The sequence below is a fragment of the Notechis scutatus genome, chromosome 5, assembly GCF_049901735.1.
Source record: "Notechis scutatus isolate UNSWTSFEM ecotype Mainland chromosome 5, rNotScu1.2, whole genome shotgun sequence".
In the NCBI taxonomy this organism is placed as follows: domain Eukaryota; kingdom Metazoa; phylum Chordata; class Lepidosauria; order Squamata; family Elapidae; genus Notechis; species Notechis scutatus.
In genome coordinates, this window is record NC_142013.1 from 23,557,695 (window position 1) to 23,563,694 (window position 6,000).

Below are 6,000 nucleotides of genomic sequence, written 5' to 3' on the forward strand. Positions count from 1 at the left end.
AACACAGTATACTAGAATTGTGGCTGTCAAGTCTGCCACGATGGACTGGATTTTAAAAGTCACAATTACATTTCTATCAATACAGGTAGTCAGAGATGGTATTCAGCAGGTTCTGACCAGTTCTGGAGAACCGGTAGTGGAAATTTTGAGTAGTTCCGAGAACCGACAAATACCACCTCTGACTGGAGATTTTACAGTATCCTTCCCCTGCCACGTCCCCCAAGCCACACCCACAGAACCGGTAGTAAAAAAAATTGAATGCCACCATTGCAATAGTCCTCAACTTACGATCACAAGTGAGCACAACATGTTGTTAAGTGAGAAACTTGTTAAGTTAGTTTTGCCCCATTTTACAAGACTTTTCTTGCCACATTTGTTAAGTGAATCACTGCAGTTGTTAAATTAATAACACATTAAGTGAATCTGGTTTCCCCACTGATTCTGCTTGTCAGAAGGTCACAAAAGGCGATGACATGACTCCTGCGATTATCATAAATGTGAGTCAGTTGTCAAGCATCTACAGGTGAAACTCAAAAAATTAGAATATCGTGCAAAAGTTCATTTATTTCAGGAATGCAACGTAAAAGGTGAAACTAATATATGAGATAGACTCATTACATGCAAAGCAAGATAGTTCAAGCCGTGATGTGTCATAATTGAGATGAGTATGGCTTACAGCTCATGAAACCCCCAAATCCACAATCTCAAAAAATTAGAAGATTGTGAAAAGGTTCAATATTCTAGGCTCAAAGTGTCCCACTCTAATCAGCTAATTAAGCCATAACACCCGCAAAGGGTTCCTGAGCCTTTAAATGGTCTCTCAGTCTGGTTCAGTAGGAATCACAATCATGGGAAGGACTGCTGACCTGACAGTTGTGCAGAAAACCATCATTGACACTCTCCATAAGGAGGGAAAGCCTCAAAAGGTAATTGCAAAAGAAGTTGGATGTTCCCAAAGTGCTGTATCAAAGCGCATTAACAGAAAGTTATGTGGAAGGGAAAAAGGTGGAAGAAAAAGGTGCACAAGCAGCAGGGATGACCACAGCCTGGAAAGGATTGTCAGAAAAAGGCCATTTAAAAGTGTTGGGGACTTTCACAGGGAGTGGACTGAGGCTGGAGTCAGTGCATCAAGAGCCACCACACACAGACGGATCCTGGACATGGGCTTCAATGAACAACAAACAATGTCAGAAATGTCTTACCTGGGCTAAAGAAAAACAACTGGTCTGTTGCTCAGTGCCAAAGTCCTCTTTTCTGATGAGAGCAACTTTTGCATCTCATTTGGAAACCAAGGACCCAGAGTCTGGAGGAAGAATGGAGAGGCACACACTGCAAGATGCTTGAATTCCAGTGTGAAGTTTCCACAATCTGTGTTGATTTGGGGAGCCATGTGATCTGCTGGTGTTGGTCCACTATGCTTCATTAAGTCCAGGGTCAATGCAATCATCTACCAGGAGATTTTGGAGCACTTCATGCTTCCTTCTGCAGACAAGCTTTATGGGGATGCTGACTTCATTTTCCAGCAGGACTTGGCACCTGCCCACACTGCCAAAAGCACCAAAACCTGGTTCAATGACTGGGGATTACTGTGCCTGATTGGCCAGCAAACTCGCCTGACCTGAACCCCATAGATTCTCTATGGGGCATTGCCAAGAGAAAGATGAGAGACATGAGACTGAACAATGCAAAAGAGCTGAAGGCCACTATTGAAGCATCCTGGTCTTCCATAACACCTCAGCAGTGCCACAGGCTGATAGCTTCCATGCCACACCGCATTGAGGCAGTAATTGCTGCAAAAGGGGCCCAAACCAAGTACTGAGTACATATGCATGCTTATCCTTGTTTTATTGATTGCATGTAATATTCTAATTTTCTGAGATTGTGGATTTGGGGTTTTCATGAGCTGTAAGACATAATCATCACAATTATGACAAATCACGGCTTGAACTATCTTGCTTTGTATGTAATGAGTCTATCTCATATATTAGGTTCACCTTTTACATTGCATTCCTGAAATAAATGAACTTTTGTACGATATTCTAATTTTTTGAGTTTCACCTGTAAATGTAAATCATTTGACCGTGGGAATACTACAACAGTTGTAAGTGTGAAAAACAGTCATAAGTCACTTTTTTCAGTGATGTTGTAAGTTTGAACGGTCACTAAAGGAACTGTTGTAAGTTGAGGATGACCTATATAAGGTGGGTTGCCTGTGGTTTTAATATACCTTTGGAACATTTGGAGTATTTGTAATATACACAAATTGAGTTATAGGTAGTGACAGTGGTGCTCCTGGGAGGGATTAGAAAAACCAAGATGCCACTTGCACCATGTTATCAAAGCCCATCCCTTTTGTACCTATGTCATTGCTATCCACAAACACAAAAGAAACAGGACTTGGATTGTAGTCACCATCTTGAGATTCCAGAGAGGTGGCCTTCTATGCCCATGTGACTTTCATCACTCTTTTCCTATTTGCTGCCCTTCAGGCCAGTGGTGGGATTCAATTTTTTTTACTACCGGTTATGTGGATGTGGCTAGGTGGACATGGCTTGGTGGGCATGGCAGGGGAAAGATACTGTAAAATCCCCATTCCCTCCCCACCCCACTAACCTGCTTTCCAGCTCCGTTCTCTTGTACAGGGCAACTAAAGAAGACCCAGCTGATCAGCTGGGACTCGGGAGGTGGAGAATAGATGGGGGTAGGGCCAGTCAGAGGTGGTATTCTGAACTACTCAAAATTTCCTCTACCGGTTCTCCAGAACTGGTCAGAACCTGCTGAAATCCACCTCTGTTTCAGGCCCTCAGCAAACATGAGGCCCTTTCTCATGGGTGTCTGCAGGAGGGGGAAGGAGGGAAGTTATGAATGTACATCACAAATCATGTTCTCGTGTGCAACAATTTCTATGTTTCTATTCTTGATGCAGGAGGACCTAAAATGCTTCCACCTACACTCAATTTCACATAATTTAAAACATGTATGGATTTGTTTTTAAATAAAAGTCCTGTTTGAAATACCTTCAATTATTTTCTCTGGATCTCCACCCTTCTTAGGAAAAGTGAAAAGACATAATAATAAGAACAATGACTTGGTCATGTGATTTAGTTTTTGTTGAAAACTAATGATGCCTCTTTGTCTGGAGTATTTTACTGACAAAGGTAACATATACAGACACAGAAATTATCACTTGATAACAACCAGCACATCAAGCCTCCCCTACTTGCCTCCTGGGCTTCTTACTCACAACATTCCATCCTTTGTTCTTACCTGCATCTACACATTGATGTCAACACAGGAAATAATGACTATACCAAATATTGTAAATGACATGCTTCGGTTGAAATGTTTGAAGGCCTATTGCACAGGTGTCAAACTCGATCGTGTCATGTGACATATCGTTACATTTTTTGCCTTTGTGGAGTGGGGGGTGGGGGCGGCATGGCCTGCATGTGACATATTCGGCCGGTGGGCTACCAGTTTGACACCCATGACCTATTGGGTAGTGGAAACTGGTCCAGATGACTTCCTAGTTCAGACCAGCAAGTCACCTGGGAACACTGATTAGTGACATGTATCCCTTCTTTCTTCCGTGTTCAGATTATAAGTAACCTTGTTTACAGAGTCAAGATTTCTTCTTTGTTCTTTATAAACTAGTCAGATTTTTTTTTATTTATTAATAACTTAATTTATTCACAATAGCTGTGGAAAAAACTGCTTACAGTCCTTCAATGTCCTTTCTCTGGTGGAGCCCTAATTACATACAGTAGTTAGTTCCTGCTTCTGTTCTTCCTAAGCTTTTGTTATGTAAGGTATTAAATATGCTGTTTTCACTGTTTAGAAGCCATGTCATGGCATTTCCCATTCTTGGAATGATCGTGTGTTTGTAATTCACAATACCCATAAGCATCACTAACATTTTAATTTAACTTATTCTACCCTCTGTGTAATTCTGTCCAGTGCCCCACCCCTAATAAACTTCTGTTATGCGCAGGCTTCCCTCCATACTTTATGGAGAGGGGTACCCCACAGCTCTGTTTTGGTCCTACTACTCTTCAACAACTTCATCAATGATTTGGACAAAGGGAGAGATGGGAAACTCATCAAATTTGCAGACGATACCAAGCTAGGAGGAATAACCAACACTCCAGAAGATAGGCTTAAGATACAGAAGGATCTTGCCAGACTTGAGCATTGGGTGCTATCTAACAAAATGAAATTCAATGGTGAAAAAAGTAAGGTTCTACATTTAGGTAAGAAAAACAAAATGCTCAGGTATGTGGTACCTTGCTCAATAGTAGTAACTGTGAGAGGGATCTTTGAGTCCTAGTGGACAATCATTTAAATATGAGCCAGCAGCTGCCAAAAAAGCGAAGACAGTTCTAGGCTGCATAAACAGAGGGATAGAATCAAAATCATTTGTAGTGTTAATACCCCTTTATAATGCCTTGGTAAGGCCACACTTGGAATACTGCATCCAGTTTTGGGTCACCACGGTGTAAAAAAGATGTTGAGACTCTGGAAAGAGTGCAGAGAAGAGCAACAAAGATGATTAGGGGACTGGAGCCTAAATTATATAAAGAACATTTTCTGGAATTGGGTATGTCTAGTTTGATGAAAAGAAAGACTAGAGGAGACATTATAGCAGTGTTCCAATATCTCAGGGGCTGCCACAAAGAAGAAGGAGTCAAGCTATTCTCCAAAGCATCTGAAGGCAGGACAAGAAGAAATGGATGGAAACTAATGAAGGAGAGAAGCAACTTAGAACTAAGGAGAAATTTCTTGACAGAACAATTAATCAGTGGAACAACTTGCCTCCAGAGGTTGTGAATTCTCCAACACTGGAAGTTTTTAAGAAGAAATTGGATAACCATTTGCCTGAAGTGGTGTAAGGTTTGCTGCCTAAGCGGAGGGTTGGACTGGAAGACCTCCAAGGTCCCTTCCAAGTTTGTTATTCTATTTCTTTCCAATTACTGTACCTCTGGAAATCAGAGGTACTGTTCTTAAAGAGCTTTGTGTTGGTAGTTGTGGTTTTTCTTGGGTAAGACTAACTAAATCTTGGAGGTTGGTCTTGGTCTTGACTCTGTTTCTGACAGTTCCTATGTGAAGACAGCCACTTCTCTGGATCTAACTGCTACAAACTCATTTTCCGTCGAATAGAATAGAATAGAAGAATAGAATAGAATAGAATAGAATAGAATAGAATAGAATAGAATAGAATAGAATAGAATAGAATACCTTTATTGTCATTGCATTCTACAAATACAATGAAATTTGAAAGCTACTCCAGCACAGTGTCCCAAACACCACATCACAATCACACTACAGAGTATTTAAAAATTAAATTAATTAAAATAATAATAATAATAAAAAACCTAGTCTAAAACCTATCTAAAACATATATTAAGTTAGATGGTTTAAAAATGCCACTATCTACATAGGACTAAATCACAAACGCACTGTTTGATTCAAGACAATTATTGCCTTGGAAAAGAAACTGTTTCTCAGTCTATTAGTCCTCATTTTAAGACATCTATAACGTCTCCCTGATGGTAACAGTTCAAAATATGAATGACCAGGATGAGAACGGTCTGTGGAGATTTTTAGTGCTCTAGAGAGGAGTCTGGTCTTCGCAATCTCTTTCAAAGAAGAAAGAGCAACCAATGATTTTTTGTGCTGTGTTTATAACTCTCTGGAGCATCTTTTTATCCCTACAGAGCATCTAGCATACCACACCGTTACACAGTATGCCAAAATGGGCTCAATGATAGAACGGTAAAAAGTAACCAGCAACTTCTCACCCAGACCACTCTTTTTCAGCAGCCTCAGAAAGTTTAGGCGCTGTTGGGCCTTCTTTGCAGTGGCCATAGTGTGGACCGACCAAGTAAGGTTGTCGGAAATATGAGTTCCTAGAAATTTAAAACTATGAACTCTTTTCACACAATCTCCATTGATATATAGTGGAAGAGGCTCCGCTTTGCATTGTCTGAAGTCTATAATCAA